Source organism: Neofelis nebulosa, chromosome 4 (genome assembly GCF_028018385.1).
Source record: "Neofelis nebulosa isolate mNeoNeb1 chromosome 4, mNeoNeb1.pri, whole genome shotgun sequence".
NCBI classification, from domain to species: domain Eukaryota; kingdom Metazoa; phylum Chordata; class Mammalia; order Carnivora; family Felidae; genus Neofelis; species Neofelis nebulosa.
In genome coordinates this window covers 37,370,236-37,397,878 of record NC_080785.1, presented here as the reverse complement: position 1 = coordinate 37,397,878, position 27,643 = coordinate 37,370,236, and the positions used below count along the sequence as shown (strand labels likewise).

Below are 27,643 nucleotides of genomic sequence, written 5' to 3'. Positions count from 1 at the left end.
ACTTATTTTTGATAGAGAGAGACAGAGCACTGTGGGGGAGGGGCAGAGAGAGAAGGAGACACAGAATCCGAAACAGGCTCCAGGCTCCAAGCTGTCAGCACAGAGCCCAACGCAGGGCCCGAACTCACAAACTGCAAACTGCGAAATCATGACCCAAGCCAAAATCGGACGCTCAATGACTGAGCCACCCAGGCGCCCTGACTTATTAGTTTCTTAACCTGCTGACTTCTAGTGATTTTTTTCTCCTCTTATCTCAGCCATATATTCTAATGTATTCCAGGTCTTGTTGTGTGCAATAACTACAACTCATCTAAATTGTTTATCACAAGTATCCCTGTCTTTGACAACCAACTCCATCTTTCCATTATTTTTCTAGCACCCTAATTCTAACTATTCTTTGACCTGACTCAGACTCCAATATATTCATTCTATTAGCTTTTCACTGTCACCCATGTTATGTCCTTATTTCTTTTCTTACAAAGAATTAGATTCCATGATTCACTATTCTAATCAATCTTTTGCATATACCCATAATTCTTTTTTTTATTCTTTCTCCCTTCCTCTTGGCAAAACTCCAAAGCTTGTTAAATCAAACTCTCTGCCTACTCTAGATGTATATCAGAGCAACATTGCTGAAGAAAATGCAGCCAAGCTGACTGGTCTCATTTCAGATTCTAAATCACAGAATTCAAATGAAACCCCAACACTACCCTGTGCTTCTGTGACATTTTCATAATCAGTTTGTATCCCTATTTTCTAAGAATACTATTTCATATCATGTCAACTCTGTTTTAATCTGTTATCCCTCCTTCATCTTTACTCTCAGATGTTGAGCTGTCTTATTAATTCAACAAAATAATTGAAGCAATTTTAAAAGAATCTTTACATCTTCCTGCACATGACCTTTATGTATACTTCTACATCTAGCCTTTTCTTATACGTAATACAATCTTTCCACCCAGCCCCCCAACCACAGTCATTCTACTTGTGCCCTGGATTCTATCCCTCATCACCTACTTAAGACCTTTATCTTTCAATTATCCTCATACTCTTAAATCATCAATTTCTTTTTCACTGTACTGAACATTTCCATCACGGTGCAAACACTATATATATATATATATATATATATATATATATATATATATATCCCACTTTAAGACAACCATAACAAGCACAAATGCTAAACCTTCATCTTCCTACAGGCTTCTCCTTTCTCTCTTCTTTGTGATAGCACTCCTAGATAGGGTTGTATATATTCCCCCTCTCCAACGTCCTACTTTCTAATCTCTATTGACCCATTCCAATCAGACTTTATTTTTAATTACTCCACTGAAATCTTTCTTATCAAGGTTACCAGTGACCTCCTTGTTGCTAAACTTATTGGGCAAATTTTAGTTTCTATTACTTGATCTGTCTATAGCATTTGAAACTCTTGATTTCATCTTTCCTCCTTAAACATTTCTTCACATCACATTCTAACAGATTTTTGTTTCAACACAATTACCACTCCTTCCCAGTATCTTTTGCTAGAAATTCCTCACCTTTTCAGTTCTTAAATTTTCTAGTGGTCTCTATCTTAGGCCTGGAACCTGTTCTCCTCTGTCTCACCACTCACTTTCTAAGAGATCCTATCCATCGATATGGTTTGTATCATATCTATGTGTTGTGAGCTTCCAACATGGGTCTCTCTTTTTTGACTTTTAGAATTGAATTTCCTCTTACCATCTCTACTTGGATATATAGTAGGCATCTAAAGGTACCTAAAACTGGCATATTGATTTTGCCTTTAAATCTCCTCATTCCTTCATCTTCCTTATTGGAAATCCAGTTTTCTTAGATTCAAAATGTGTAGTCATCTGGATTCCACACTTTCTCTTATATCCCACATACATCCTGTTAGGCGACTCTGTGAGCTCTGTCTTTAAACTACTTCCTCCATGGCTTGCTAATTGCCAGGGGCTTCGAAAGAAATCAAATAAACAAGAACACAAGCATGACATTTAAAGTGTAGGCCTATGCCACATGTAAGTGTGATTTCCAAATTTGCATTGTCTCTTAAGTGTGAAATTAAGTGAAATGAGCCAAATTGATGTAATTTAAACTGGCATGTTATTGTAAATGAAACTAAATACAAGAAATACTAAGATAAAATTTGTTCTCATTGTGAATATTTTTCTAAAATCTGTCAATCTACAGTCCAGTTGTTATTTCTAGTCATTTGGTAAAATAGAAACAAAGTCCATAACTAAAAATATTATTATAAGTTCTATTTACTTTCTATAATCTTCAAAGACTAATTGGAACTTCTTAGTAATGTAGATGCTGTTATCACAGTTTACATTAAGTGTATAGCTGAGATCTTACCTGCCAAGGAAAATTATGGGAAAGCAATATTATAGGAAATGATGCATAATAGATTTCAGAGTTCATGAAAGCAATTCTGTCACAGAAAAACTGCATAATTGCAGTATTCTACTGGGGTGAAGCTTAATACCTCAGATAAATTGCCTTTCTGTTTATTTATGGCAAAGTCTGTTGTCACGATAACTATACAGAACCATCATGTCCATAAGGTATGACCAAATCTTCCATTTATAGTAGTGTCTTTTCTATCCAGCCCAATAGCAAATGATCAATGGTCTCATACACTAAGTTTCTATTTCCATTGATTGCTCAGCAGTTGACTTTTACTAAGTGTGACTTTGTTTCTTAGAGCATTGAATTCAATTCAGTTCAAAGATTCCGCTTGAATAAATGATAATTCTTACTAGGAAAATTATAAATATTATTATGATAAAGAGACCTTGGAAATGAGTCCCTGAATAATGGATTTTTAAATGTGTATTCAATAAAAATGATCATAAAAACTATCTATACCCACAAATTGATTTCACTTGGTTTAGTTCTTTGAGAAAATGTTTCTTTTGTCCATAAGTCAAATACTTCGTTTAGTTACACTTTATTTTCACCATTTACTACTCTAGTCTTTTTTGAAAGATTAATAGGTTCCAAGGGCAATTCCTTCTTCCTCAAATTGAAAATCTTTGTAGTAGCATAAAAGAGAGTCTTCGTGGAATTCTTTGGCACTATACTGACACATGAATACAAAGTTTTACTACATTGCAGACAAACTAATCAGTTAGAAGATAGAAAGAAGAATAAAAAAGTTTACTAATCAGTGATCACTTACATGAGATACCTGGACATACTTTAATTTCCATTATTTTCTATTACATAAGACATATGTTCATTGAAAGCTTTGTGCCATACCAAAAGAGTTAAGAAAATGTTTAAAAATTTTTGTGATATACTAAAATATATACTTCTTTATAGAAGAAGAGTGCATTGGGCTGTGCACTGGCAGCATGGAGCCTGCTTGAGATTCTCTCTCTCTCTCTCTCTCTCTCTCTCTCTCTGCCCCTCCCCTGCTCTTCTCTCTCTTAAAATAAATAAATAAGTGTTAAAAAGAATAAAAAAAACACCTGTAGATATGGAGTACTGGAAAGTAATGTCGTTGAATCACTGATGAAAACACATGCACCTTTATTGTTGGGTGCCTGAATGATCACCAGGCACGGAGTTGCCCATGAGTCGGCAGTTACGTTACACTAACATCTGTAAATAGACAGCTCTAATCATGTGTGATTTAGTGGCTTGCCCAATCACTCATGCCATTTCAGATAATTATGAGTATAAAATAAATTAAACATCAAAAATTAATATGGTTTAAAATCACCTCTGAATTCTATTGTTTATAGTCATAGATACCGTTAATACTATTCTGTGCTGTTACTTCATAATTGAAGGAAATGCTAAATTTCAGTAGAGGTTGGATTTATGAAAATAAAAATTTTAGCCTTTTCCCATACGAGAACACATATCTTCTTACATTCTCAGTTTAAGAACCCCTGATTTATGGTGTTTGACAAATCGACTAGAAGATACCTAATCTGGGTAAGTGTTATGTTTCAGAAGGAGTACAGTCATCACTATTTATTAGGAGACTGATGAATGAATAATCCTGTTGTAGGTGCCTGAGTGAAAAAAACAGAGGGGTGAGAAACAATGACTTTGTCCTTGAGGAGTTTATAATTAGAGATGTAGTATATGCTGACATTGCCTAACATTCTTAAGTGCTTTTGGTCCATTTCAATTCAGGCGGGGAGTATTTCTGACGGGTGTGCAGTGCCTAAGTCTACATAGGGAAAATGGTCAGTTGCCACTGTCCTGTAGATAGTAGAATTTGTTAATACCATAGCACAAATGGAGACATTTTTCATGTCTGCAGTTGATGCAAATACCCCCAAAAGGTATACTAATACTTAGTTAGGTCTACAACCAGGTTTCAAAATATAAAGACTATTCTTTGAAAAGTAAATTTTGATAACTCTTGGGTAATTGATACTTCTTCTAAGAAGCAGTACATAGAAATGTCATTCATATTTGAAGACTCAAGTATGTTTGATTTTAACTAGAATAGATTTAATTCTCATTTGTACATTTCTTCCAGGTAAGCTGCTTTTTGGTTAATGCACTTAGCTAGATCTAGGAAAGCCTTTGGCTATGTGCAGTGTTGGCTTAGCCTTTACCACACACTGAGTTTGGTATTTTGAGCCACATAACTTGGATTTATATTAGCAAAGCTGTATTCATTTTCACACAACACCCGCCACATAACAACAACAGTCCCCACTACCTACCCCCACGAAACAAACTATGAAAAATTTTAACACATTTTTCCAGAGATGTCTAATTTACAATCAAGTTGTAGCTTAGCCGAAGCCTTGGGGAATGTGGCTCAATGATATAGTGTGACAAAAATGGATGAGAAACAGCTGCAGAGCAGTGAGATACTGTAATAAAGTAATTTATTATTGGTACTGAATTCAGAATCATCAGCAAACATTCATCAGGCATCTACTATGTGTGGGCCATTTCAGGTTTGATCATGAAACTTCCAAAGCCTGACTGGCCCAGCAATGCCCCCCTGTGTCCTCTAGGGGGCAGTTCCGGGTCAGTGCGGGCGGGGTTGGAGGGGGCGGTGGGAAGCCTGTAGGCAGATTCACGGGCAGAGAGCATTGCCTGAGAAATGTTAAACCAGGAAAAAGAAATTAAAGCAGTAGGTTCCACAAGTAAGCATGGGATTACAACAAATAGGAGGTCAGAGAGACAGGCCCAGCTAATGTCGAGATTAGCAGACATCATACTATGGTTTCTTTATTCACTACTTGGCAATTTATGTGTTCTGGCCAAGGATTGGACTTCTAAGTGAGCCCAAAATTAATTACTATTTCTGGAAGCCTTTGGGTCTGTGACTTTGCTGGTATTGATTTGCATGTGGTGTTCTGCTTAGGTGCTTTTGTTTCTGTGAGGTTAGGAAGAGATTTATTTTGGTGCAGGAACACCAGCCAGTAAGACCAACAGGGAGGATGAAAGGCATAGCCACTGTCTCATTCTTGAGTTGGTTTTGGGGGCATGATATGGAGATGAGTTAGCAGCATACACATGAGCTATGTTCATAAATGACTTCATTTGATTATGGGAACAAGCATTAGTAATTCTAGGTTTCATAACAAGTACTTAAGGAGAGAGCCATCTGTTCTTCCCTGCCTTGCACATCATGCTGTAGGGAAGCTTTGCCACAATGAGTATAGAGTCCAGAGGAGAAGCAAGAATAGTGTTTCCACTGAGTGTATAGGAAACTACTACAGAAGTGAGACATGACTCTGCAAGTGGTCAGCCAACACTATTGTCAAGGTGACTGAAGTGGAAAAAACACTGAAAATAATGTTCCTGTTCACATCAACATGGGTGTATGTCTTAAAAATATAGGAGTTTGTAAATAAAGCAAATAGCTATTTATGTAATATGTTGTGGTTCACACAATACTTCTTGATATTCCTCTAACATGATGTAAGACATAAAAAGGAGGCTCATTTTCTCTAGTACTGTATTATAGACTACCCATCAGCTTTGGCAACCTAATGTGGAACAGAAGGGGTAAGATAGAGGACCTGATGGCACAGGACACAAACAGAAATACTGTGTTTGCTGGAGCAAACAGAGAAACTATGGCATTGTGATGGCCAGAATAATACCTGGTAAGTGAGAGCTCCTGGCAGTGGCACAGCTATTGGGATACAGCATAGGTAGCACACCTTCTCTATACTCTAAGATTTACCTGTTGATAAAGGATAGACTGCGAAAGTGATACTGGCAGGGGCTGGAGAACCTGTTGCTGGGCTGGCTAAGCCTACTAAGATAGCCAGCAAAATTAGAAATTTATGTCAATGTATGATATCCTTTGTAGGAACTGGTGACACTTGGATCTTACATATGATATATCTTAATGGAAATTACTTAATATGCCATCCAGATTGCATAGTTCAGGATTGTAGGTTGTTGAAGGCACAATTTGATTCAAGGATAAAAGTTAAAATGCCTAGAACAAATGTACTGCTTTTCCTTTAGGCAGTTTTCCATGAAACTTAATTACAGATAATCTAAACTGACAATTCAGGTCACATGCATTTGCTTTGGCAAACAGTCGATTTATTGAAGTTTGTATTGAAATCTTATGAAAATAGGATGCCCTAGTCAGGATACATGTCTGTGTAGAGCCATTTCACATATGGTACAAGATTAAGTCAAGGCTCTATCTTTGAGCAGGCCAGTATTTCCTCAAAATGTAACGCTAAAGCTGCTCAAATACTAGACTAACTATGTAGCAGTAAAAACCTCAAAGTTTAGGGCTATAAGTATTACATGAACATTTTAGCCTTGAAATGTCAAAAGCATTTCAAATACCCAATGCACTCATTAATATGGTTAATATAGTACCCAAGGGTGGCCAAATTTCAAGTAATGATAAGTCCCCCCCCAAAAAAAAAACACATTTCAAAATCTGTCTCCAAGTATTTCAACAATTTTATTTACTCTAGGATTCATAAATGTATACCAATTAAATGTTAGAATATAGTTGCAAAAAATGATCATTTGAGTTTAAAAATTATTCTGACAGTAATTAGCTAGAACAGTTTTTTATTGAATCCACTTCTACATCTGACAATAAAACAATGTCATCAGCATGCTTTTTTTGTCTCCAGTTTTTTAGGAAGAGATGACAGAAAATGACAATTTTCTCCTAGTCATGAATACCCAATGCAAGCATGATAAGGCTAAGTATGTTGTGATCTAAAAATAAAATCCTATTTCAGGATTCCCATAAACTTCCACTGAAATAAATTTAATCAAACCTTTCCAAAAAAATTAATCTATATGTTGGATGATAAATAGTTCAAAGGGCATGACTGATTTCACAGACACTTTCAATAGGGCTTCATCCAACTCACCAAAGGGTTCTTCTATGCATGATCAAGAAATATAGAATAAGTAGAGACTTAGAAACAACCAAGACATATAAATACATATAAGCACAGATCTAAACACTTCTGAAGTAGTGATCAAAATTTAGGGACAGGTTTTATATACATTTTATCAGGGACACAAACAAGATTTGGAGGGACATGTTAATTTCATAGGTGATAAGTGGCTATTTGGGTGAGCTTGACAGACATCAGTGTGGCCATTCTTTTAAATCAAGACTTATTTATTAATTTTTAGCTGGAGAAAAAATATTTAAAACTCAAATATGATTTAAAAATAAAGCAGTTGTTACTATTAAAACTTATTAGAAGAGCTAATTTCTCTTTTGGACACTATCCAGACATGTTCCAGATGAGGAATCTTAGTAATTGGAGGGACAGTCTGGTGAATTTACTAGATCTAAAAGAATCCAAACATTGGCGTTTCATATGACTTGGCATCAGCTAAAATGAAGCAGCTATTTGAGAAGTTTGAACTGAAACTAGCAAGCTGGCATCATCTCATCTATGCAGTGACATATTCAAGCCAGTTCTTGAAACTCAGTAGACTGAACAATTTCTACACCAAGTCATTTCATTTGCACTAGGAGTAGTGACTGTCTATTCTACTTTTACTATCATTTAAAAGTTTATAGAGGCACCTGGGTGGCTTAGTCGGTTGAGTGTCCAACTTTGGCTCTGGTCATGATCTCATGGTTCGTGAGTTCAAGCCCCACATTGGGCTCTGTGCTGATGGCTCGGCGCCTGGAGCCTGTTTCGGATCTGTGTCTCCCTCTCTTTGCCCCTCCACTGCTCACACTCTGACTCTCTCTCTCAAAAATAAATAAACATTAAAAAAATTAAAAAAAAAACCTAAAAGTGTATTAAGAAGCTTAATAATACCTTGTTTTCTTAGAGAAGTCATGTAAAGGTGCTGGGTGGAGGGTCTCTCATAAGGCAGATATTTCTGTTCATATTCACTTCCTGAATTATAGCACAATATATGGTTGGCCCAATATCCCACTACTATATGTGTTATAAGTTACAGGCTTTAGAACATATAAAGTTATTCATATGAGCATTAAATATTGAGAAATGATATGACTTAATATTATTTCAAGAAAGTAAGCATGCCACCTTCCAGGAGAAAAAAAAATTGCTCTGGTAAAGATTAAGTTTCCTGACTGGTTTGCTGTTACAAAAAATGGTAACTAACCTTGGGAACTAAATAAATGAAATTGAAGTTTTATACTTCAATATTATAAAATATTGAATATTATATATTTATATGTAATATAGCCTATATTTTTCTTAGTTGAGAAATTAAACATTTCCAAGAAGGTATTCTCAAAATAATCCAAAATTTAATTTTTTTGACCAGTATGGTAGTGAATGCCTTGGTTTGTCTTTCTTTCTTTCTTTCTTTCTTTCTTTCTTTCTTTCTTTCTTTCTTTCTTTCTTTCTTTCTTTCTTTCTTTCTTTTTTTTTTTTGGTTTTTATTTAAATTTCAGTTAGTTAACATGCAGTGTAATATTAGTTTCAGGTGTACAATATAGTGATTCAATACTTCCATACTTTTTCTCTCATATATCCCATGATTAGAGTTCAAGAAGTGGGCAACTTAGAAATTCCAATGGACACAGACAAAACAAAACAAACAACAACAGAACCTGCAGTCTCTAATCAAAGCACCAGGAAAGATAGAAACTAGCAAGACCAAAAATTTGTATATAATAACCATTTTACTCAGGCAAAATACTACAGAAAAGGTATTGCCTTGACCCCCATCCATTCTGGCAAGGACAAGTGGGGACCCAATCTTTCTGCTAGAGTGGTGTCAAAGACATAAAAGTAAGGGAGTGGGGCTTCAACCTCGCAATGCATTCTAAAACCCCACCCCCAGCGTTAGTGGAGACCATGTCAGGAGTCTGGACTTCCACCTCCAACTAGCCCTCTTGCTCTACCCTATCTACTACTCCCTGGGATTGTGTCTGAAGAAGACTGGTGGGCAATCAGGACTTTCACTACCAGTTAGCACCACTGACAACACCCTTCACCCTGTGGTTTCAGTAGAGGCCATGTGTTCTATATATCACTAAGTAATTACCAAGTCAGAATGAATTAATGAATGGCTAAAAGATTAGACTATTGTCTGTGTTGACCAGATATATTCACATTATAACAAGTTTATATTATTTTTTAAAAAATACTAAACTTAATTTTTTGGAATGAGAGAGAAGTCTGAAAGAAAAATCAGAATTAAGTCAATTTGTTCTTTTACCAAAAAAAAAAAAAGAAAAAGAAAAGTAGAGTCACAGAATTTTTATTGGCTATCTAATGCAATTTATTTCAATCCATCAAAAAATATGTGACTGTATTATAACTTCCCTTTAGTGAGTATAGTAATCTCTGCATTGCCATAAAATATATCATTACATCTTACAAAACATTGAAACGTGTGGTAATTTTCCCTTATGTCACACTCATTTTTCTTAATGTGCTGTGAAGTCCAGGAAAGCTTTCCAAAGTTAAAAAGCACTAGAGAATATCATATGGATATAAGTACTTCTGATATTGCTAGTTTGCTGCATGGAGGATCTCTTTTCAAAAATTAAATATTCCCTTAGCAGCTTCAATTGAATCATTGGCTGAGTTAACCACTATGATCAGTGAAATATGTTGCTTCTATGAGTAATGTTGAGATTGAAGATAATTAATTAGTTGGATGGCTGTGGATAGGGACAGTACAAGTTTTACAAAGCTTGAGTACATGTTATAGTCCATGCAGTGATGATGAGAATAATGAGCAGCACAGGGGAAAGAGATCTGTTACAAACAGTGCCATTGGTTATCAGCTATTTAGAATAAGAATTTAATAATTGGCAATGATGATTATAAACCATGGAGGCCATTTTCCTTAAGTCTATCAAGGAATAGACTCTATGCACAGAGGAGTAAAATTGTTAACATACACAAGCATCTCTGTAGTTTTTGCTATTGTAAAGATGAGAAAAGAAATTATATGACATAATTCAATAATAAATAATTTCAGTGAAATTTGTGAAATTTCCTATTTAAATGTTATGGGAAAATTCTATTTTATTGCAAAAAAATAACCCTGTATATAGTAAGTGCAAATAAAATAAATAAGAAGCCTAATTATCCCTGTTGAAAATAAAGGAAGAGACTCCTCCCCATCCTTTTTCTTAGAGTATTTACTTTAGAAAACTGGTAATTTCATCCTTTGATAGTGCAAATGTTGGGGTGCAGACAGTCACCACATCAAGGGGTATGGTGGCCAAGGGAAATCAACTATCTGCTCCTCCCCTCCTCCCAAAATATGGATGAGCTAAGAGGAATAGAGATCCACTGAGAGGGTTTGCTAACAGCCATTTACTTGATATCTTTCTGGTAAAGATGAGTTGGGAGAAGTTGCAGCAGTATACTCAGAAGATGGGTAAGGTTCCGCTGATATCTTTCATTGGTTTGTTGGAATTTTCTCAAAATCTATCCTCATAGATCCCAGGGAGAGAAAAATTGCCTCCTGGCCTAACTACCTTTGTGTTGGCTCTCATGCCCATTATCTAAACCCAGTTTACAGAAAAGGTGGTTAGATGGCAAGAACAGACTCTTACTCATATGTTAGCAGTAGCTACTATTTGAGAATAATCTAGTGCAACATTATAGACACTGGACAACCTTATAGCTCTGTTGGCTGCTCAGTTAGAACTCTACTAAAGGGAATAATCCCTACTCTGGCCAACCTATGAAGGAAAGAAAGCAAGAAAAGAGACAGTAAATCTATGTCCTTTTTGCAAAAAGCCAGGGAATTAGGAAGGGGATTGCAGAAAGAGACTCTGAAGGATGTAGGGATTATAAGAATAAGAGAATCAAAAGAGTTTAAGGGACAACCCTCAGCTAGGAAATATTTGGCAAATGGCTTAAAGTAGATAGAAACATGGAGGGAATCTTGACAGTGGGAACTAGTGAACCACGTGTCAATAACTTTTTCTCAGGCTAATCTATCCTTGCCTTTTCTGATAACTACTGGTGTCACTTATTCTGCAGTTTCCTTGGAAATTTCTCACTTTCCACTTGGCCACAGAGCAGGTTGTAGCTGTTTTGGATCATCCTTTACTTGTTTCTTGCCCTCCACAATTCCCTTATAGATAGTTGCTCTGATTGAGGAACAGGCGTTCTTTGTTCTGAATCTCCTGTAAACCTACTGGGGGAAAGCTTTGCTGTGCAAATTAAAGGCTCATATTCTATACTCCAGTTGGAATGTTTATGAAGCTACCTTAGGAAAAAGGCACTTGGATTGGTTATTCTCTGCCTTCTGGAATAAAAGGGATATACCAGAGAGTGGCAGTCTTACACTGTTCTAAAAAAGCACCCTGAGCTGAGACAATTGTATGCATAGCTTTGGGTCCTAGGGAACTATGATTCTGGTTTAATTAAAAATATAAAGCTAATACAAATAATTTTCCAAAAAGATAAGGTATGGCCATGAGGTAAATAAAAATCCATTGTCAGATGTTCAATTAGAAAGAATAAAATTAGGTAAAAAAGAACTAGAATAAGAACAGATAATTTAAAAAGGGAGTATTCACTGTGTAATATTCCCATGTTTCCATAAAAAATAAAGCTAAGAGAGACTGGTTAGCTACTATAGAGATCTGTACAAGATCTTAGAAAACTCATTAACCCCTGTAGTTCCTAACCCTGCAACTATTCTGATTTCAGTACTGTTATCTGCAAAGTCTTTTCCTATGATTGATCTGTGTTCTACTTTTTCTGTCCCTCTAGTGGACCAATTGAGATTTTTGTTTGATTTTACTTAAAAGCACCTCAATATTTATGATAAAGAATTACTCGAGGGTTTCAAGACTCCCTCACTATCGTCTCTAGTCATTTACAGGATAACTTAGAGAAGTTTGTTCTACTAAAGCCATTTATAATTATTCAAAATGTAGATGCTTTCTAGTAACCTCCAAAACTTAAAAAAAACAATGCAAAACTAATACTTTGGCTTTGTTAAAATTATTTGATTCACAAATGCATAAGACCTCAATAGACAAATTGCAATATTACTTATCTGAGATAAATATGTAGGGCACCTGTTGTCAGTTATAGGCCACAGAGTGTTACAATATGGGAATAATCCAATTTTGCAGATTAAGTGGCCTACTACTACTACACACACACAAAACTTGGACAATTTTTGGGTCTAGTACAGCATTATAGACAAGATTACAGATTTTGCAGAATGGACCAAATCTTTGATGAAACAAATACAGGACAATTCTTCCTAGGATCTGTTTCTGTCCCTAGGATCTAAAGAGGCTTTTAAACAAGTGAAATTGCTATTGTCTCCCTTCCAGCTCTTAGAATTTCAAAATTTGAAAAACCCAGGTGGAATTACTTGATACTCCTTTTCATATTGCATATTTGATAGTGTTTACTGATGTGTCATGTACTTGGGGAAAATGGCCAACTTAAACCCTTCTATGCTGTAGTAATTTATTGTAAGACACTGGAAGTTTATGTTTTGTCTAGAATTAAATTTGCATAGGCAAATGAATTAACGGCAATTACTAGAAGAATGATTCTTGGTTAGACTTAAATACATAATATATATTTACTACAAATAAATATATAGTGTCTGTCATGCAAAAATTTAAAAGTAGAGTTTTAATTTCAATAAGAACTAAAAATTAACTAATGATAAATTAATAGCTTATTTGTTAGAAACTTTACAACTGCCTGCTCAGATTAGTAGTTCATTTTGCTGACAGAGCTACAAAAGTTGTAGTTAAAACATGTCAGACTCTGAACTTCAAAGCTCTACTCTTTAACACAATAAGAAAGGCTTGTTTGTTTCCAAAAACACTTCACAAAATGAAGTGGACAAATCAATTATAAAAGAGGCTAGAAGAAATTTGGACCGTGGGAATTACCTAATGAAGTAATACCTGTTCATAGTACTTATTTGCTTGGTTAATGTTGTGATGGTATTAATAACATCATCTGAATAAAAGAGGGATATTAAAGGCATTATTAGACTCTTACTGTGCCTAACAAAAAGATGAAATGATTCACAATGTATTTTGAAAAATATGCTATTTCTCAGAAGACTTTTTTAATGGGGCACTCCCAAGGTAAATGCAGGAATCCCCAGCCAAATCTCCCAGGAACCTGGTGGCAGTGGCTTTTATAGAATACATGCCTGTGGAAAGGAAGAGATTTTGTCTACTGGTGTGTATGATGTCAGGATGGCCTGAAGTCTTTCCTCAAAAGTTGATTTTTAGAAAACTCTTTCAATATGTGAAATTCCCACTTTTGATATATTAGAGTGCATTGGTTAGGGAAAAAAGGTGTTTTTATTTCTACTGTTGTCCAGGAATTATATAAGTATTTGTAGATTCCTATGAGCCTCTGTCCTCTGAAAAAGTAGCATGAATGAATCAAACTGGAGAAAACTCCTTGGCTAAGATTTAGCAATCTATGGGGTTAAGGTGGAACGATACCACTAGCATTATAAAAACTAAAATGATGCCTACAAATAAGCATAGTATCTGTCACATTAAGTTTGTTTGGCAGGCCTATGAATTTGGGTCCCAGACCATGTCTTGTGCCCAATTTAACCGATTCTTTGTATAATCATGTTCAATACATAGAAAGGCTTTTCTATTTCCTAGAAACCCTAAGACTTAAAGTCAAAAAGAACTGAAAGTACCTGTTGGAGGAAGTCAGCTACTCTGATCAACTAAGAGATAAAGGTGTTGCTATATGAACATGTTCCAGAGGAAAGGACTGTCACCACATTTATAGTTTCTTCATGTTTAGACATAATTTAACAAACATATGTCATTTCTATCATAACCAACCCCAGAAGCACGGTTGACAAAGATACTCCTTTTTTTGGTTACTATAGGAAACAAAGCTAGAGTTAACCAAAGGTCAATTTTTCAGATAGTGGACAGAAAGATTTTAGTCCTTTTCCACTCTGTGGCAACTTAGATTTGAAATTATCTTGTTTGTCTTCATTTCCTCAAACTGGAGATTTGGAGGTAAAAAAAGGATAGTTATTTAATACCATCACAATGTAAACTACTTAAAATAGAACTTGTTTTTAAAAATTGTTTGACCATGATGGCTATGATTTTCAGTGGATGCCTATATGCCATCATGTTGCTCACATTCTCACTTATTCATACCTCAATACCTGCTCTATTTCTCATGTTATTCCCCATATTCTCTTCTCCCAAGTTTTCTTTCTTTTCTGAAGCAGAAATGTATAGTCCTCTCATTATTTTGACATCCCTTTCCAAAGTGAACCATGCTGTGAGTGGAGAATAGGAAATCATCTTTCAAAGATTCAAAATACTTTAATAATAAAAGAATTTCCTGCCAAGAAGAATGTTGCTACGTAGAAGAGAAAAAGAAATTTAATTTCTGACCCTATCCTTCCCCCTTCCCTCTTCCCTCTCCGTTGCTAAATTTTTGGCCTTACTTTATCACTACCCAGGTTCCAACTTTCTAGTTTCTCTTTCTAGTTTTAAAATCACTTTTTCTTAGAACACTTACCTTGGGCTGAGTTGTTTCTTAGACCAATTGGAGATGACTTCTTACTGTCCTATTTTGCTAAGGCTTTTACATATCAGGTTAATTTCTTTAAAAACTGAATTACCTGTTTCAGTAATTGTAGTTTATGACACACCCATAGAGTGTCTTACCTAGAGACTATCTGGCTCATCAAACACATGATTGATTAGATGGACTCTGGACAGTCAAGTGAACTCTGGTAGAATTATCACAATACTTATATAAGCTTACTTCATAGCATAAGAATATCTAAGATAAACCCTAAATTTTTAAGATTGTAAACTACCTAATATTGTCATGGTTATTATAAGGGACATTCTAGAATTCATTGAATAAAGGGAAAGATTGCGTTAAAATCAGAAGTTCTAGAGCTTTCCTCTCCTAAATTTAGTGACCTACAACCAGTTTTTCATTTTACTAAATAAGTGTGTGTTATATGTAGATAGCATATAATTTCATAAAGTAGAAGATATTTTAATATAAAAGCAACAAGGGCATGGGATAAAAAGATTAATAAATTTAATTTTATGAAACATTTGCCACCTTGTTCTAATTTTTCTCATTTTCTCTGTGGCTCCAACAGAGTTTATCATGGAGAAGTCATTGAAGACAGGATTTGGAATTACAAACTGCATGATTTTTAAGTCCTCATTGTCCCATTCCTGTGATGGCATGACCCTGGAACTATCAGTACAGTAACAAGATAGAATAAAAGGCAAGATCTAGTTGGGATGATTAGGACTTAAAGTTGCCATGCCATAAAGTTGTGCTGTTAGCATCCCTATCTCTTTGAAGTATTGATCTCAGTTTTCAGGCCCTCACTTAAAAGACATTTTTCTAAGCAGTATTGGGAACAGAGAGGGTTTTGGCAAAAGATCATGTCAAGTAAAACATATCATAGGTAGTTCTTTTATAAACTTTGGTAATTACCAATAAGGAACTGGTGTTAATTTATGTTTGTTTGTTTTGCTTATATGGTTTGAGAATTAGCTATTAACCAAGAAGGAATACTGAGATTCCAAGGTTATCTATATTAGGAAGCTATTTTCTTAGCTACTTTCTTGTTTTACCTATTTGACTAGCTTCTTTAAAAATTCTAAAGAGTGAATTCTTTGTATGCTAGCTCAATATTAATTTTACTGAAAAACTTCACAAAAACCATTTTGTAAAGAGTTTTCAAACATTTTTCTCTAAATTTTCAATATAATTTTGAAGTGATCATGGCAGAATGTATTGTACCTTTGAAATTATTTCGAGGAACTATAAGTTACAGATGGCTGTTAATGGAATTTAGAAATTCTATGTTACCTTCAAATTTTCCAATGAATGTATATCTCTATTAGTACATAAATTTGAAAAGCTTAAAGAAGTTTCATTGAAAAGACTCAGGACTCATTGAAAAAAAATTTTTTTTCTAAACTTAGATACAAGTAAAATTTGTCTTTATTTCACTTTTTGTTGTTGCTCTTCTTAGAAAATGAAATATAATAGGTAATCCAGAAAGATCACTTTTTAAAATAGATATTAACAAGATGATTCTAAAATTCCTATAGAAATGTTATAGACATGGAAAGCCAAATAATCTTGAAAAACAAAATTTAAGGAATTAAGTAACCTGATTTAAAGAATAAAAATAAAGTAGTCAAGACAGTATAGTGTTCACACAAGGATAGAATTCAGAAATGTACTCATACATGGTCAATTGATTTTAGACAAAGATCCATAACAATTCAATGGAGAAAAAGAAAATCTTTTCAACAAATGGTGCTGAAACAACTGGACATCCATATGGGGAAAAGGAAAGCAACCCCTATCTTATATCTTATCCAAATAATTTGATGTGGATCATAAATATCAACATAAAAAAACTGAAGAAAAAAGGGAAAATATCTGTTTAAATAAGGTAGGGGCAGATGGAGGCAAAAAATTCTCGAACAGAACACAAATAACAAAAATCTGCAAGGTTAACACAATAGATGATAAATTAGACTTTATCAAAATTTAAAAAAATTCTCCACTCAGCAAAATACAGTGCTAAGAAATTGGAAGGCTCAGCCAACAGCTGTAAGAAAAATCCATGACACATTTGACAAAGAACATTATACAGAATATAGAATGTATAATGGATTTGTACAGCACAATCAAAAAAAGAAATAACTGAACAAATAAGGGAGAAAACATGGACAGACATTTCATAAAGGAAGATATATAAACAACTAACAAGGATATCAATGTTATTAGTCATTGGTAAATGCCAAATAGACCCCATAAAATACCACTATTTAACTACTGGAATGGCTAAAATCAAAAAAGAAAGATAGCACCAAATATTGGCAGGGATGTAGAACATTTGGAACTCTGAAACATTCAAGTTGGAGTATAAGATGGTAAAACCACATTTAAGTTACAAATAAGAAAATGTGGAGGAATAGATTATATGCTATGGTGTTGGATTGGCAATGGAGGTATCAATTGAAACACATACCTAGAGAGAGAACGATAGATAATAAATAGATGATAGGTATTATATATGTGTAAATGTATGTTTTAGTATGTATGTTTGTGTGTGTATTTCCTAACAAAGAGGATCTAGAAGCATTAGTTATGAGCACACTTAAAGAACCAATCAAAAGTACCACACTAAATTGTGCAGACCTTGATTTCTAAGTATTATTCTTAAGTAAAATGAATCAGAACCCTGGGGGATATAACTGATTCCAAAGTTAGGGACATGAAAATTTCAGAATGAGCCTCAAAACTCTTATTGTGCTAGAAAATAGGAAATAACTCAAACAATGATGGGAATATGTCAAAAGAAAATGGGACACAATTGAAGGGACTTTGGCTTCCCACATCTGGGACATTTGTACATTAACATAAATAATGAGACTAATGGACTATAATTTAGTGAATGAAGTATAAATCCATAAAGATACACAGATTAAAGTAAACAACAAGTAAACACTCCTATGTATATTAGAAAGCATACTACTGAATGAGAAAGGAATGATGGAGCTAGAAAATCACTAGATATTAATAGTAGAGGAAAGTTTTATGAAGAACATTATATCATGTTAAAACATCTTCCATGAATAAATTTTAATCAAAATAGAAAAATACTAACTTTACATTATGTACACCTAGTGGACACTACCTGATCAAGGTTAAAATTAACAGCATTGTGGCAAATCAACATCATGTACCTCCTGATAAATTGTACTGGGAAGAACACAAAACCACTTATGTGATATTCCTGACAAAATTTACAATCTACATCTAAGAATGAGGAAATCCTCTTGATTTTGTTGTAAACTTAAAGCTTCTGTAAAAAATAAAGTCTTTAATAGAAGTGTTTTAAAAGCTAAAAATATATAAGGCAATGATGAATGTTCACCAACGTCAAGGAAAGTTGTAGTTGCTTTCTAGCTTTTCAGTGCTGTTCTGTGATGGAAAAATTACTAATTTACTCCTAAATAATATTAACAGCCACACCACTGCATTGTGTATGCATCAGGCCACAAACTTCTGAAAAGCCCTTTCTGAGATATTTTCAGCAGTTGCCTGGGAGCCCATTATGCTGCCTCACATCTGAAGTGACAGCTGACGGGTAGATGATTTCTATTCCTCTAATGTATGAGGAAGTGTATTTCCTACAGTAAAAAGAAAAACAACATGTTATTCTTAGGTATAAAACATCTTGCTTTCAAAAATAACAGAACTGCATCTCTACTAGTATTTGGTTGGCAATTTGTAAGATTTCACTAAAAGATACTTCTTTCTGTATTTTTACTTCTAGATTTTCATGAAATACATTTTTATATTGACTTTTAATACCTTGACCTCAGCCCAAAGAGTCTAGAGAATGCATGTTCACGTATTAACTTAATTTTTACATTTGGGAAAAATGTATAGTCTTCAGTTAATTAAAACATATTTATGACTACCTCTGTTTCCAATAACTAGTTCCACTGGAAAATATAATACTTTACATAGAGTTAACCAAACATAATCACCATCCATTATCATGTTTTGTGTATTTTAAATTTTAAATATTTAAATTTCAGTTAATTTTAAGTTTTTAAATTGATACCATAGCAGCAAAAAAAAAAGAATTTCTTTAATAAAGTTTTTGTTAAGACAAAAAAATTTTACACTAATAATAATCCCTATGATTTAGCAGTGTATTTTTTTAATTCAAAATACAATGTATGTGTGTTTTGTGTATACACACCTATGCATACATACACAAAAACATATATATTTATCCTATATATAGTTCTGGGAAGTCTGTTACATTATTTGTTTTTCTGTTCTTAAAAGCAAGCTACGAGCCAAAGCATAAGAGACTGTTAAAAACTGAGAGCAAACTGAGGGTTGATGGGGGGTGGGAGGGAGGGCAGGGTGGGTGATGGGTATTGAGGAGGGCACCTTTTGGGATGAGCACTGGGTGTTGTATGGAAACCAATTTGACAGTAAATTTCATATATTAAAAAATAAATAAATTAATTAAAAAAAAAAAAAAAAAAAAAAAAAAAAAAAAAGCAAGCTACTTATTGAGAGCTAAGTGCCGAGGGTACAATTGTAAAATAAAACTCAACTCTGCCATTCAAATGGATTACAATTTAATAAGAGGAGACTGCCAGTGGCAAAACAGTGTAATATGTGCCACAGTTAGAATTAATAATATGAGAATTTATGTAAGAAGGCTTTAATACAGTCTTGAGGAGTAGGTGGAGTATCAGAGAAATCTTTGCAGAAGGGATGTCTAATCTTACCACTTAGCCTTCGTGGAGGGATATATCAAGTAACATTCTTTCCCTGTTCACAAACTGTTTCAGAATTGCCTGTATATTTTCAATTCCAACTTTTGATATTATCTACATCTGGCTCCAACAGCCATCACTGTTTTTAGCAGATGTTCCTTAGGCTACCAATGATTTCTATTGTCATATATCCAAGGCACTGTTTTGTCAGTTCTCATCTACTATTGACCATCCTGCCCTTCTTGAAACTTTCTTCTTCCTAGACTTCCCTGATAATAACCTTTTCTTTCTATCTTTGAACATGTTCCCTTATTTCCCTTTGCAGGTCATGTCACTGTACCTAGCTTTGAAACATTGGAGCTCTCAAGGCTTATACTATATTTATCTAGGTAAAGATATCTTTCTAGACAATCCCATCTACACCCATGAATCCTAATCACATATGATCACAGCTTTCTATCCCTACCTCAGATTTCTTATCTGAGCTCCAAACACAACTGAAAACATTCCATCTTTTCTTGGTTGTTTAAAAGATAGCTCAAACCTAACATGTCCAAAATTAAACTTACAATGTTCATCATAAATCTGGTACATTTCCAGTAAATGACACTACTATTTATCTAGCAGTACAAGTCATAAACATAAAATTTATCCTTAAAACTTTTCTCTGATTCATGCACCATATCCAATAAATCATTGATTTCTACTCAATTTATTTCTTAAATCTTTCTCAAATCCATCAGTAGTTCTGTATCTCTAACATCAGTACCACTTAATTCATGCCACCATTTCTGGCCTGTACTACTAAAGCCAAAATTCTTTAAACTGATCCTTGTATATCCACTCTTGCCTCCTCAAGTTTATTCTCTACACAGAAGCCATAGTAATAATTTAGAGCAAAGGTTAGCAAAATTTTTCAGTAAAGGGGCAGATGGCAAATATTTTTAGCTTGTCGGACGTGTATTCTCTGTTGCAACTAGACAACTCTAATTATAGCTCAAACACATCCATTGAGAATGTATTAAAAAATGGATATGGCTGTGACCAATAAAACTTTGTTTACAGAACAGGCAGTAAGTTAGATTGGACCAGAGGAACATATTTGCCAACTCTTGTTTTAAGATATCAAATTCATAAAAGAATCCCTTGATTAAACAAATTAATGATTTCCTAATACTCAGGATAAATACCGAAACATAATTCAGAGGTTTCTCTAGATCTAGCCCCTATATACTTCTCTGTCTCCTACCACTGTCTCTTCTATACCTTCCTCCTCTCTTTATTCCAATATCCATTTTGCAATTCTTCAAATGTATTATGTTCCTTCCTGCTATAGGGCTTTTGTATTTGCTTTTTCTTCTGCCTTAAAACTCTAGACTGTGTTGAATGCCCCACATTAAATGCACAACGTATCTCTCAAAGAACTGACTACTATCCACTTTCACATTTTTGGGTCATTATTTGATGAATATCTATTATTCCCAGTAGAGTAGATTAAAATATAGGAAAACAGATTGTGTATCTGTTCACCATTACAGTCCTAGCTCTTAGCTCATGATTTAGTACATTATAAGTGCCCCATACACTTACACACATACAAGATGGGAAATCATGGCTTGTTGTAGGAATTAAACATTCTGATGGTGCTGGAGAGCCACTAAAGAGTTTTAAGCAGAGGAATGTCAAGATGAGACTGGCTTCAGAGTATAAATGCAGGAGATTTCAAAATGCTATTTATTTATGTATTGCTTCTTCTCTCTTTTATGTTGAAAGCCTATGTACAAGTTCTCCTTGTCTACATTTCTGTCAATTATTTTATTCATTTAAGTTTGCTCATGTTTTCTCAACAAAATCATGTTGTTCTATTATTCTCTGTGTGTGTGTGTGTGTGTGTGTGTGTGTGTGTGTGTGTGTGTGTTGTGTATATTTGGGGAAGAAGTCTGCTGAGACTTTAGTATTCAGGTTTTCGTGCCAAATGTCTTTCATCTTTCACAGCCACATAGGAGCCAAGTGTGCTGGAAGAATCCAGTATAAAATTTTAGTTGATACATTACACATTATAGATTGGGCCACTCATTGCTACTCTATCAAGGTTTCCAACACAGCCAAATTATTCAACATGGGAGCTAGGTATTAAATTTAAACCTAGCAATTTATTTCACCTTTCATTCTGCTGGAGAGGTTTGAGAATCTAACATTCAGACAGCAAAAGAAGGGTTGATGACTACCCTGTGTATGGTCCATGACTTGTTAGAGTCTCACCTGGCTGAAAACACTTTTAGGTCATAGAACTAAACAGGAAAATATATGCTGGTCATTTTAAAGAGAGATAACACTACTGACTCACTATTGACTTTTTTTTATTTCATGTAAAGCAGAGGGATCAGTCCCCTTTCTCACTGTGCTAACATTAACTAACTGAGTTGTTTATCACAGTCTCTAGGAACTAGATGAGCTTGACCTAGCAATTACTAATCTCTGTTTGACAGCTGTTGTATCCAAGGTTTCAAGGTTTCAATTTAAAAAAAAGAACTGGTACATTTTATATACTTGTATACATAAACATGTAGCCACTTTGGGTGGTTAAGGAGGGGGGAAGATTGACTATCTAAGACTGATATTTTGAAATCAGAAAAATGATACAAATGACCCATCTATAAAAAAATTTGTAATCGTGGGATTCAAAGCCCAAAACACAACACTAGCGAGGAAAAAGGAAATAAATCTCAGGGCACTGAGATAATGAGAGTTCTTAGTCTTGCAAGCTTAATCCATGTTGGACTTCAATTTTAGTATGTTCTCATTTATTAAATATTTTTAAACCATAAGCATTCTAAAATAATGCAGTAATTGTGTCTCAGAAGTTACAGATAGATCATCTAGACAAAGTCTCTCATTTTACATTTAGAAAATGAGGAACATTAAGTGACTTTCCCAAGGTCATCCAGCAAATGATAATAACTTTTTGATAGTTAACATATGCAAGCACACATTTAAAATTAGCAGAACCCTATAAATCAGATATATTATCTACATTTTTAAATGGGGTTATTTAGAACAAAATGAATCCATAAATTTCCCCAAACCATATTACTGGTAAGTGATGGATCTGAAGTTAAAATCCCAGTTACCCTAATTTCAGAACCTAGAATTTAACCTGACCAAGTGCTCTTTCCACAATAGCATTTACACTTTACTGTTATTTGGTTGATTACTTCTCTTTCAAGGATGTAACAATCTTTGCCCTGAAATCATTTGAGTTTCAATGACAATATGAACAAGTCCACCAGGACTTGACTAATATTTTTTTTTATTCCAAGCAACTTTTTGTGCTTTTCTTTTCCACATCCTTTTTCTTGAGTACCATTCCTCATGGTATCTCTGCTATACCAGGTGGCTAAATGCATTCTAAGTTTTGCTGCAAGAGGCCCAAGAGAATATCTAAACCAGGTTTTCACAAAGGAACATATTTAAAGGCTGAGCTAAAACCTGAATATTTGTTTTAGAAATCTTCCTAAATTAGTAACTCCTAATAATTTCTTTTCATTATCAAGAAACTTTTTGCTACTGTGTCAGCATGGACTTATGATACTTGATGTTTGTCTACCTCAAACTAATTAAGCAATTCTTATAAAAATATTTTACTACTCATATAAAAGTGCTAATAAATTCTAAACAACATGAGTTAAGTAGCATCAGCAAAGCCAAAAATAATTAATACTTTACTTAGATCATATTGCCTTTATGTAGGCATGTGTATATTCTGCTTAAGTTTTTTGAAATACTAAAAATATTTTCCAGCCATCACACTGCTATGTTCTTATAACACTTGGGGAGACTTGGGAGCCATTTGGAAATTGCTGGTTTAAAGACTCAGTTGGTATACCTCATGACCTCACCCTCACTCCCCAACATGCCTTCTAACATTGTGCAAGCTTGAATAATATTATAGCTATCCCTGGATGGGAAAGATCTTTTTTCTGAAAAAAAAAATGGGATAATTATTTATGATTATTTTCTAGTGTGAGAGATGTAAATCAATAATTATTACAATCCAAACCTAGAGATGTTTTTATAATATTATAGCAATAAGATTTTGGGGCATTATGATCTGAGTTACAATACATGAATATAATGGAAAACCTGACAGCCATTAAAAATTATTTTAAAAATTGCAGGATGTAAAACATTATGTTTATGCCTAGTGTTTTTTTAAATCCATACCATGTTACTTTTACACTGTGGAGCAACTGGGGGAAAAATAAAGATGCCATTAATATTGATGGAGAATAGAATGAATTGCTGAACTTCCTGACCTCTATATTAATTCAAATTCATGTCCTCAAAGTAGAGATGGTCAAATACACAGAGTGATGCAAAGGAAATGTAAAGGCCTTTCCAGATTAGAAGAAACTAAATAGAAAGAGTATGAGGAAGGATGAATAGGAGGAGAAGGGAATCCCAGATGGAAGGCGAAGGTATGCCAGGTCTCTAGTAGTTCTCAGATGAGGCAAATGCAGGGCAATAACTCCTAAAGGTAACATTCATGGGTGTATTGTTTTACTGCATCAAAACCCTTTCTGCACCCTAGCAGATTTCACATCTAGCTCAATTATTGTAAAACACTTTTCAAAACTCACCTTTTTTCCCCCCATACCCACGCTGAATGAACCATTCTACCTGGTCTTAGTTTTAGTATTATACAACCCCGCATTTGTTTTCTTGCCTCCTCCATTTTAGATTCCATGTGTAAAAGGGAAAATATATTGTATGGGGGATGAGAGGGGATAAGTGTCATAAAGATGGTGTGTGTGTGTGTGTGTGTGTGTGTGTGTGCATGTGTGTGTGTGAAAGTACTCATCAACCTATCTAGCTCAGTTATAGAAAGTGCAGCAAGCCAGATACCTCTGGGTAATGTTTGTCTGTCTCACTAATCAGGCTTATTCTTTAGTTGGTCTTTTTAAGATACTGGAGGTAAGTGTTAAGAATGAGGGTTTCTCTGCTTGGGATGTTCCCCCTAGAATCTTTCCTGGTTATGATTTCTCCTGACTTCCACACACTGGGCATCTACCCTCTCTCCATATGTCTTCTGTATCATTCCTCCATTCCATACACTGTAGCTCCAGAGGACACATGAGGCTATCCAGACTACTTGACCACAGAATTGTAGTTTTACAGGATTTAGTTAATGGACCTTCATTGATTTCTGTATCTGCATTGTGTTTTGGTAAATACTTGAACTAGTGCCAGCTTGTTTAATCTTTATGTGCTTGCAAATTTTTAAACAGCCTTTTGCTGTAATATTTTACAAGTTAAATTGTTCATCTGTATGTATTAAAAATACTTATTTTTAAAATGAACACATTCACTTGCTTAACAATCGAATTTGTTTAGAATATTCATAGTGTCTGTACAGGAAGGAAAAAAAAGAATCATTATCCTAAATTTTGCAGGCTGCTTAGGAGCCTGGGTGCTTGATTGGATGAATTTGGGGGAATAGGGCAAAGGAGCTTGGGGTATGTTGAAACTTATATCCTACTAATTTTTGGCTCACAAATCCATGTAGGAAAACAAATTCTCAATGGCATTTTTATTAGTGTGCATGTGGGTGATGTTATTAAAATAGCTCTTGAATGTTCTCAGTTACCCAGATCTTTTCAGCTCTTCCAAATCCAGGCAATAACATTTCTTCCACACTAAAACCTTGTTTCAGAACTGTCCTTGTTCTAATTCAATTCTCTGTGCCCTCTTACAGACTTTTTCTTTGAAACAAAAATCCATGCTTATCTCTATTTCTCTGTCCCAACTTGCTGCTTCTCTATGCCTTAACTTTCAACCTTACAATTATTTTCATTTTGCTCTAACCCTAAAAAGTATCTTTATCAAGGTGCATTATTTTTGTGTAAGATTCTTTCATGTCTAGAATCCAGAATAACCAGACTTAAAAAAAAAACAGCCATTTTTGGTTTTGCTAATATTGTTTTCCCATATTAAGAAAAATAATTCAGTAATGCAATGATTATAAGGCAAAAGGATAAACTGGATGTTTATCTTAGTGTATAAATGGAAATTTCTATTAAGGTTAAGTCTAAAAATGAACATAAATAAGTTTAGGTAAGCATATATCAATATTGGGAATAGATGTGTAAGCACAAAAAACAAATTATTATATTCTGCAAGATTACCATGAAATTAAATATTGAGTCATTAGAGTCAAGGTGGAAGGGAGTATGATCTTGGGAAGATCTAGTCTTCATTTGACTTCTTGCTTCTGCCTGAATCCACGAGGAGCGCAGAGGTTCCCTACAAGTGAATTCACCTGACTGTGTTGAAGGGACAGTGAAAGAGCCTTGTGCTCAGTGGTTTCTCTGCCACTGGAGGGCAAGATCACGTACTTGGAGATGAACAGTTATTTGTACGAGCCCCTTGTTTCATATTTTCTGCCTCCAAATAGGTTGATAATTCAACTGGGGACAGAGTAGGTGTAAAAACAAGACCCACTCATTTTTTTCCAACACACTTTACTGGAGGCCTGCATTTTCTGAGTTGTTAAGATGCGTGCTCAGATTAATAAAATGTGCTTTAGTTCTCATTTGGGTGTAAATCCTTGTCTGTATATTCCACAGGCCATTACCTCAGAAGGATTGAGGGTAAGAGGCACAAGAACCCTTGTTCCTACCCAAATGTCCTTTAAATTTCTCTCTGCCAAGGTTTGCTCATCCTGTTTCCCCTAACTGGAATACCTGTCAGTCCTACCCATCCATCACAAACTCTTTTCAACTCCTCCTCCCATAAAGTGACCAACCCCTCACAGAATTTTGCTGGGGGCATTTATATAACATTGTATTATATGTACTTTTAATAGACTTTTTTTAGAGCAGTTTTAGGTTCACAGAAAAAAATGAGCAGAAAGTACAGAGAGTTCTCATATAATCTCTGGCCCTATCCATGCCCATATGCATGTAGAGTATGTATGTTATACATGCATAGCCTCTTCTGCTATCAACATTCCACACCAGAGTTGGACATTTGTTACAATCTATAACCCTCATTGACACCTTATCATCCAAAGTCCATAGTTTACATTAGGGTTCACTCTTGACGTGGTACATTCTAATGGCTTTGACAAATATATGATGACATGTATCTAACATTATAGTATCATACAGAGTAGTTTCTAAGATATGTATGTATTAATTGCATTACTCCCCTTTATAGAATATGAGATTCCTAAGAGGAAGGGATGAATTTTATTGATCATAACCTTCCCCGTGAGTGAACAGAGAGTGAACAGTTCTCTATGTAAAGTTAAGGATAAAAAATGTTAATGTTATTGGTAATTTTTAGTGACTATAATATAGAAATAAAAGTATGTATCTTGTATGCAGCTTAGTTCTATTAAAATGCAATCTTATCCTTTTTTGGGTGGTGGAAAAAGACTTTATTGAGTAGATAAGTATAGTATAATTTTTTTTTTAATTTACTTATTTAAATTCAAGTTAGTTAACATATAGTGCAATATTGCTTTCAGGAGTAGAATCCAGTGATTCATCACTTACATTTCCAGTGATTATCCCAAGTCCCTTCCTTAATGCCTATCACCCATTTAGCTCCCCCCCACTTCCCCTCTAGCAGCCCCTAATCTATTCTCTGTATTTAAGAGTCTCTTTGGGTTTGCCTCCCTCTTTTTTTATCTTCTCTTTTCCTTCCCCTATGTTCATCTGTTGTGTTTCTAAAATTCCACATATGAGTGAAATCATAGGATTTTGTCTTTCCCTGCTTGACTTATTTCACATAGCAAAATACGTTCTAGTTCCATCCAAGATTTCATTCTTTTTGATTGCTGAGTATTCCATTGTATATATATACCATTTATTCTTTATCCATTCATCAGTTGATGGGCATTTG

At 34.5% G+C, this 27,643-nt stretch overlaps 1 long non-coding RNA gene across 2 annotated transcripts in view; it reads right to left on the bottom strand.

Moving 5' to 3' along the window:
- LOC131509113 (uncharacterized) overlaps nucleotides 1-15,247 on the bottom strand; it is a 116,068-nt gene extending 100,821 nt beyond the window's left edge. For both annotated transcript variants that reach the window (XR_009260296.1, XR_009260295.1), the window contains exon 1: nucleotides 14,955-15,247. This is a non-coding gene — a long non-coding RNA (uncharacterized LOC131509113). The remainder of the gene's footprint in view (nucleotides 1-14,954) is intronic.
- Between the last annotated feature and the right edge of the window lie 12,396 nt (nucleotides 15,248-27,643).